The sequence below is a fragment of the Cyrtonyx montezumae genome, unplaced genomic scaffold, assembly GCF_038088225.1.
Source record: "Cyrtonyx montezumae isolate F1298 unplaced genomic scaffold, pur_monq_1.0 scaffold_8, whole genome shotgun sequence".
Lineage (NCBI taxonomy): Eukaryota > Metazoa > Chordata > Aves > Galliformes > Odontophoridae > Cyrtonyx > Cyrtonyx montezumae.
The window spans coordinates 84,981,563-84,990,927 of NW_027072089.1; positions in this window are offsets into that span (position 1 = coordinate 84,981,563).

A 9,365-nucleotide genomic window follows, 5' to 3' on the forward strand; every position below is an offset into this window, starting at 1 on the left:
GAGTTGTGATGTTCTCATTATAAATACAACTTTTTGCATTAATTTGAATGTAATTAAGGTAAGTTATTGTTTGTAAGACTGTACTGAAAACTAAGAATTGGCACAGTCAACAGCCACTAGAACATTCCTAATCTGCAGTAGTTTCCCTGTGCTAACTTTAATTCAATTTAGAGGAGCTGTTAATATGTATTCAAGTTCTTCACTTTTTTCTTAAAAAAAAAAACAAAAAACCCTTTTTTATTACTTCTTTTTTTTTTACTATAGGTCTTGATAACTTCTCTATTTGAGAAAGTATCATTTAATGTTTGGAATTCTCAGTGTTGATTGCTACCTTTCCAGAGTAGAGAGTCTTATATAGGCCTGAGTAATCAGTACTTTTTTACCTGTATGCTCAAGCATCTGATAATAATTGCTGAATTAATTCTTTAATTTAAAATGTAATGTGTGTTCAGCTGAAAACAGATGTCTATGCAAAAATGCTTCTTTTTGGGGACAAGTAGAGTGAGGAGGGGAAAGATTACAGAATAGCATTGTCCTGGAACTAGTAAAGTAAGAGAAAGCAGTTTTTGGTGAGTGTTCTGAACAGAGAATAACATTAATATGTAATTGAGGAGAAAGACTGCATAAATAGAAAATAATTAAGTGTGACGTAAAAAGGCTGCCACTGTTGCATGGGCATAGATGTTCTCTGATTGATTCCTCTGATTTTAAAGATGAATTTAGCAATCTCATACATGTATCACATTTATTCCTAATAGGTAGAATTTGCACTTGGAAATAAATGGAGAGATTTACTTTCAAAGAAATATTTAAACTCAAAAAAGCACAAGGAAATTACTTTCAGTACTGATGAGAAGCAAATACGTCAGGGAACTGCTTAATACCTTGGAAAGCAGAAGTTGAGTGTCGCTGGATTCATAACTAGGAGACCTAAATTCCTCCCAGATTTTTTTTTTCCTGTAGGACTTTCTGCACTCTGCTGTGTAATGTTTAGTAGCAGAAGCAATTCAGGATGTACAGAAACACTTCCCAGTTCTCTTGACTTCAGATTTTGGCTATGAATTTGTAATGCAATTTGTGGGGCTTTTTCAGAAGCTGCAAGTGAAAAATAGGCTGTTTTACAATAAAAACACATGCTGTGAAAACTTGAAGGAGCTTCCCTTTGGCTAAGAAACATCCGTTTATTTCCCACCTGGCGGGGAGGGGGGAAGTATAAGTGATAAAAATTAATCAAGAGTGTAAGATCTCTCTTTAACTGAACTTTGTAGAACAGAGGATGCAGCTGGAGCTGAGCTCTACCTCTGATTTGCTTTCAGGAGTTCATCTCTGCTGAGAGCAAAGACGGGGTTCTTCCAAGGATACCGAGAATCATCTCATCCACTGGAAACTTTAAAGTTATCCTAAAGCTTTAGTTTTCCCTTTTCCATCTCCCCTTTTTTTTTCCTTCTGTCTCCCCCCTTTAAATAGAGATCCTGTGTCCTTACAAAAAACTATATTTGTAAGATGTTTATGAGAATATATGAAATACAGCCGCTTGTCTATCTTGTTTTCTCCCTTGCTTGCAGGGTAATCTGTTAGTGAGCCGTCCTTCTCACTGGCATTACCTCAAGTGTTTACTCTTACTATTATTAACAGCTGTTACTGTGAAATCACATGCTTTTGAGCCCTTTCTCTCTCGGTGAAGTTGACTGGATCCTTTGTTTCCCAGAATATTGAAGTTATTTTTAGAAACACACAAGTTGATAAATGGGAGCTTATTTTTAACGTAGGTGTGAAGGCTGCTTCATTTTTTTTTTCTCTGCACGCAAATGTTTTGCATACTTACTATGGGTTTTCTTAAAGCCCTATTCTACTAGTGAATATCCACTTAAGTAGGATCTTCATAAGTGCTGATATCCTATCTGTGTGGTCACGAGCAGCACCTATTGACTTTGGTGAAAGTATTCTTTTATCTTCTAGGTATTTTGAATCATACCCTTCCACGGAAAAAGACTTTTCTTTATTCTTTCTCTCACTGCCATCTATAAACCTGACACAGGGAAACTGCCTTTTTTTTTTTCCTTCTGTATCTGCAGTTAGATAAATTCCTGTAACTAGTTCCTTTGAACTGCTAGTTGCAAGGCATGAGCAAAACTTGCTTTTGCATCTCCCACTGAGTTTCCAGGAATCAAGTGGAATATCTTAAACTGATCGTGATGCTAATTCTGGAAAGACAATTCTATGAATGCAGAGGTTTTTTAGTTTGGTTTTTGTTAGCTTAAGAATAAAACTGTATGAGCTATTACTTTGCTTCAGCCCATAAACAGAAAGTTTGTTTGCAGTCAACTGTGCCTGGACTATTGGGGTTTGTTTTAAGCATAAACAAGTGTATATGCTCTTGGAGAATGGAGGCTCAGCTGTTTTTGTTAGGACAGCTTCCTTTGGCTTAAAACGTGGTTTATTATTATTACTATGTAAGCCTTGTTACCACATTTTTTTAGATCAGTGATGTTGCTGCTTTATTTTATACTTGAATCCTAGGTCAGAACAACTTGCTGTAGTCTGTAACAAGAAAATCTGTAACTAGGTAAAGATCAAGGATGGAAGATGGAATGGATGGAAGGTTTGTATAGCATTCCCTTGAATTCTCCCCATTCAAAGAATGAGAAAATTCCAGTTTTCTTGGAAGGATGCCTAGTTGGTATCAAAATCCTGGAAATGGGTTATGAAGTATCAAGGCAAATACCAGTCTTGGGCCAATGTTTATCCCTGTAGTTACACACATTAATGTGTTTTAATATCTCAAATGCCGTGCCTCCTTGCACTGTTCCAGTATGCACTCTGTCAAACTCTTAGAAGTTCATTAGGTGCTCCATTGCACTCTGAATTATATCAGCTTGGTTCAACCCTTCTTCTGAATAGTTTCTTCTCACTGCCTTAGTAAGAACTATAACGAGATGAAAGAAGGGTGTATTTCTGCTGCACGCGTTCTTTAAGAACTTTAAAGAGAATTGCATGGTACATGAATATAATAACGGCTTACAGCAGGCAATTGAATTAGGTCAAATCAAGCTTGTGTATGGGGCTCCAGACTCAGTCTCAGAAGCAATAAACTGAGCAACAGTTACCTTGAAGCTGCTGGGAAAGGAGGCAAAGCAAGTTGCTCAGTGCGGAAGGTAGAATTCATTGTTTATGTTTTCATCTACAGCATGCTCTGGTCATTCTGAAATGCAGTCCTCTTAGATAGTAGTGTTGGCAATGCATGTTACTCTATGAACAGGAAACTCCTCAATATGCCACTTTTTACTGTGATTTTGTCCAGAGTAATTTGCATCACTGCCCTTGATGTGTCATTACCCAAGATCTATTTTCCTGTGGCAGAAGTGAACTAATGAGTTCACAGAGTTTTCTCAGTGATGCAGAAAGTAAATAAGTACAAACGCTGCTGCAGAAGATCCTCTTAAAGAGTACCTACCACAACCAGATCCAGAGAGTGGCTGACAATTTTGATAATATTTTACATTATGGCTGCCAGAAATGACAGTTCTAATGCCTCGTGACATGCAGAGGTCCTTTGATTTCCACAGCTGCTAACTAGGCTCGGGCAGTGACCAGCTATTTGAGCTGCTGAACTTTACAGTGAGCTTTCCAGACCAAGACCAAGTGAACTACAGGCAACAGCTTATGCGAAAAAATTAATCACTGATAATGCACAGGTAAAACTAAACACATATAGTGTGGATAGTGTTTGTGGGTTTATGTTTTCATCCAGCATTTTTATTTGATGCAGTTACTTTGTACCATGTGTTTTATTCCGGTACCATTCGGAAGTACTGGGATACAGGAATCTTTTAGGACAATGAATTTCTATGAAGGTCGGGGGAAAATACCCATTAACTTTCACATTCCCAAAAGTTCACAGAAAATTTCCTGCAGGGATCTTAATATTTTAACTATTTCCTCTGAAAAAAAAGAGTCCATGAAAAATTAAGCTTTTCTAGAACTTAGCTTTTTTTTTTTTTTTTTTCTAGCAACATTCCAGGCAACGATTTGTCATGTGTATCCCTATGTAGCTTGTTTCATTTTTAATAATCAAATCAGATTACCCATGGCTACTGCTCTCAAAATAGTTATGATTGGATATTTCTCTTTTTGCTATTCAATAAAAATGCATCCAGAGCATTAGAAAAGCTTAACAGTATATTGTTCACTGAGCTACTCAGTAGTTGACTATTCAGTAGTTGACTCATCTTGTTTTAAACAGGATCCTATCTTACCCAAGGTATCAGACCATGCCTGACAGGTTATAAACATGGTGCTTCATACAGCATGGTTAACTGGAGTTGTGAATGTCTGAGGAAGCTAATCCTGTTTGATAGAGAGAACTGTGATAGTCATCACCTAACAATGTAAAAATATGCTCACTGTGGAAGGTAGGTGTTTAACAGAAACCTCATCTCCCATCTCCATAAATGCCACTGTTTTAAGAGGTATTTTCTTCTTCCACTGTTACCTTTCAAGTTAAGAGCATAGTTCTATACGTTCAATAGTTCTATATGTTCTATAGTTCTATACTTGGGCACTCCTAGCTTATTTTACTTGGCTGTTCCAAAGTACAAATATTCAGTATGTCATCTAACTAATATATTTTAGATTCTTTTATTTCCATTTGTAATTTCAACATCATTATCAAGCTTTTCTTTTCTCCTGTTTTTGTAGAGGGATTTGGAGGAGGGAAGGTTTGTTTTCAGTTCGTTCTTAATAAGAGATTTACTGTTTCTTAATGAAATTGTTTAATGCATTAAAGTATGACTAAAGGCTCTCTTGCAAGCTCCTACTTGTTCACTGTAGTCAAAGGCCTATTTATATTAAGGGTTCATGATCCTGGAGACCCTGACTGATGCTTGTTTTTAGTTTTGTACAAACTGTCTTTCAAATATTTCTGTGAACTGTTAGTACGTTGCCACATGCAGAAAAACCATAAGACCCTGAGGTACTCAAATATCTGTGAATAAAACAACCCACAGGATCATGTATAAACAGCTACAAATATAGGAAAAAAAAACCAACACAAGGTGGTAGAAGTCTGTGTATTGTATAAATATCTAAGATACCAAGTAGATAAGACTGTAGCAACAGTGAGAGGGAAACATAAGCAAAGCTGGTTCTTTCAATCCATAAATGAGAGTTATGGCCTGTCTTTCCTCTTTGCTCTTGGACTAAACCCAGCAATAGAGACAGCTGTTTAACGCCTTTGCAGTGTATGCGGCTGCCTGTTCCTTGAATGGCTGGTAGGGGTGTGCTGATCCAGAAAATGAGGTTTACAGTATGTGCTTTTTTGTTTCCATGAAGTAAACTGTTTTACTGCAGAATTGTGAAGTTCATGCCAGTGAGAGAGAATCACAACTTAAATGTGTATAGGGGTGGGTTTATTGTTTTTAAATCTATGCATGTTGTTCTAATGTGCTGTGTTTGGCTCCTGTTACAAACTACTAAAGGATCATTGCTCCTTGGTAATAGTCCACCTGTTGCTTCAGTAAGGACTAGGTGATGTGGTAATACATCCATGTCAGAATGCGTCACAGGGATGTCCATGAGAAGGAATTACTGTAGAGAGAGAGTTTAAAAACACACACACAGAAAAAAAAAAAAAAACAGACTAAAAAAAAAAGAAAAAAGAGTTGCTTCTGGAAGCATTGCAGCCAAGGGGAGAAATACTTGGAATGTATGTGCATATTGAGATGAAAAGTCCCAAGAAATGGTAATGTTAAAGAAGACCCTGTGAGTGATAGGAGGAAGTAAGTCAGTTGCTGAGTTATGAGGCAATTTTGGATAGCAGCTCTATAGGCAAAGATGGTTTAATGGGCTCGCTCTGAAGTTCCCATGTTTGACTACATGAAAGCAATGGTGCCAATGTAAAACCATCACATGCATAGCTCATCAGTTGTGCTGCTGGGGAACGCGTGTGCTCCTGGGGAAAGGAACTGCCTTGCTTTCTGCCCCCTGCAAGGCACAAAGCCCTGACTCTGCCTCATGGTTGGATGAGTCCCCCAGATTCCAGCTCTGTCTGGGATAATCATACCGGGAATTCCAGCTTTCAAGAGCAGAGTAGTTACTCCTTATTTTTCACTATGCTTCTTAGCAGGGTTGCAAGCACTTAAAATTTTCTCCTCTCAGATGATATCCAAGCCTGCCTGAGGTTAGGAAACAACAAGCCCTCACATAATCTCTCCTGAAGTGTGGATGAAATAGGACTGATGAATGATTAAAAAAAAAAATAATTAATCTTTTGCCTGGGATCCTGAGAGTTGAAGGGCTTTTCTCCCTAGATGGATTTTGGTCTTTCCAAACACAAACAGCACTAAACTCAGTAACGAGTCCCTAGCTAACCAGCATAATAGATACAGCCAATCTAAACCTTGTCCCAGGGGACCCATCTGTGGGTTGCTTTTGATACCATAGAGCTCATATCAGTGAAACTGCTCAACAGATACGTTACTAGTGTTTGTGGCAGAGACTGATAACTTATGGCTACGTACAGCTAGGTATTACACAGACTGTTTTTAGTGCTGATGCTGTGGACTGATGCAGGCTAATGTCATAGAATCATAGGGGTTGGAAGGGACCTCAAGAGATCATCGAGTCCAACCCCCCTGCCAAAGCAGGTTCCCTACACCAGGTCACACAGGTAGGCGTCCAGGCGGGTCTTGAGTATCTCCAGAGAAGGAGACTCCACAACCCCCCTGTGCAGTCTGTGCCACTGCTCCGTCACCCTCACCGTAAAGAAGTTCTTGTGCACATTCGTGCGGAACCTCCTGTGCTGCAGTTTCTGCAGTTTCTGTCCGCTCCCCCTTGTCCTGTCTCCAGGACTGTCAGAAGTTCAATTTTATTGTTTTTGATACACTATTGATATGGACATAAGTAGTTATGTTCTGACCCATATGATCATCTGAGCCCTCTTCCTCACTCATCCATCCATGTATTGCTACCTCCAACAGAATGGGAGATATTTCAAATAATAGAAAGGAAAGAACGTTTGGAGATGAGAGAGGAAGACTGGATGGAGTAAATTTTTTACCAAGAGTACGTTGTGCCAGACTAATTTGCCACTTTTATTTGGTAATAACTGTGTTAACAAACTTCGTAGGCAAAAGAAATGCAATAGATGTAATGAACTGTGACTTCAGGTTCCACATAAGTTCATAAGTTCATAAGTTCATAAGGTTGGAAAGGACCTATAAGATCATCTAGTCCAACCATCCTCCTATCACTATCTCTATCCAACTACTAAATTAAGTCCTTTAGCACCTCATCTAAACGCTTCTTGAACAGCGCTAGGAATGGTGCCTCAACCACCTCCCTAGGCAGGCCATTCCAGTGCCTGACCACTCTTTCAGAAAAGAAATGCTTCCTCAGGTCTAATCTAAATCTTCCCCGGCGCAACTTGTGGCCATTCCCTCTCGTCCTGTCATTACTTATCAGGGAGAAGAGGCCTACCCCCTCCTCACCACAACCCCCCCTCAGGAAGTGGTAGAGTGCAATAAGGTCTCCTCTGAGCCTCCTCTTCTCCAGACTGAACAATCCCAGCTCCCTCAGCCGCTCCTCATAAGACTTGTGCTCCAGGCCCCTCACCAGTTTTGTTGCCCTTCTCTGAACACGCTCCAGGGCCTCAATGTCCTTCTTGTAGTGAGGGGCCCAAAACTGAACACAGTACTCGAGGTGCGGCCGTACCAGAGCTGAGTACAGGGGGATGATCACCTCCCTGCTCCTGCTGGCTACACTATTTCTAATACAGGCCAGGATGCTGTTGGCCTTCTTGGCCACCTGGGCACACTGCCGGCTCATGTTGAGCCGAGCATCAACCAACACCCCCAGGTCCTTTTCCTCTCTACATTCTTCAAGCCATTCTGCCCCAAGCCTATAGCATTGCATGGGGTTATTGTGGCCAAAGTGCAGGACCCGGCACTTGGTCTTATTGAACCTCATCCCATTTTGCTCAGCCCAGCTGTTCAGCCTATCCAAATCCCTCTGAAGGGCCTCCCTACCCTCAGGCAGTTTGACACATCCTCCCAGCTTTGTGTCATCTGCAAACTTACTGAGGGTACACTCAATTCCCTCGTCTAGGTCATCAATAAAGATATTAAACAAGATGGGCCCCAAAACTGACCCTTGGGGGACACCACTCGTTACAGGACGCCAGCTGGACTTAACTCCATTAACCACTACCCTCTGGGCACGGCCCTCCAGCCAGTTCTCCACCCAGAGAAGAGTGAACCTGTCCACACCACGGGCTGCCAGTTTCCTTAGGAGAATACTGTGGGAGACCGTGTCAAAGGCCTTGCTGAAGTCCAGGTAGACTACATCAACAGCCTTTCCCTCATCTACCTGTCTGGTCACCCAGTCATAGAAGGAGATGAGGTTGGACAAGCACGACCTGCCCCTGGTGAACCCGTGCTGGCTGGGTCTGATCCCTTTATTGCCATGCACATGTCGTGTGATCTCCCTCAATATCATCTGTTCCATAACTTTCCCTGATACCGAGGTCAGGCTGACAGGCCTGTAGTTCCCCGGGTCTTCCTTACGGCCTTTCTTGAAGATGGGAGTCACATCGGCAAGCCTCCAATCTTGTGGGACCTCTCCAGATAACCAGGAATGCTGATAGATGGCAGAAAGTGGCTCGGCAATCACCTCTGCTAGCTCCCTCAGCACCCTTGGGTGGATCCCATCTGGCCCCATGGACTTGTGGCAGTTCAGATGGAGGAGAAGATCTCTGACCGTCTCTGCTTGAATCACAGGGGGTGCATTATGCACCCCGTCCCGGACTTCCAGGTCAGGGCAAGTACCATGTGGATAACTGTCCTGTCTATTAAAGACAGATGTGAAGAAGGCATTGAGAACCTCAGCCTTTTCCTTATCGTCTGTGGTTATATTGCCTGCCTCGTTGAGTAAAGGAGGGAAATTTTCCTTAGTTTTTCTCCTGCTGTTAATATATTTGTAAAAGGGTTTCCTGTTCTCCTTTACAGCAGTAGCCAGCCTAATTTCAAGCTGGGCTTTAGCATTTCTAATTTTCTGCCTGCAGATCTTGGCCAGTTCTCTGTAGTCACCCCAAGTGCAGCACCTGGGCGACCAGGCAGCAGCTCGGGAACCGGGCCGGGAAGGCCGGGAGTCAGCCCGAGCACAGGACCTGCACGACCAGGCAATGGCTTGAGTACAGCTGTAAAGCCCAAGTGTACTGTTGTATCAGAAACTATTTCTTCCAAAAACCTAGTGACGAGGCCTAGCAATGGACAGATAAATGGAATGAGATCTCTTCAAGGGCACAGACCTGTATTTCGATCACATAACCTAACTTGAAAATACAAAAATAATGCTATTAAGAAGCAATC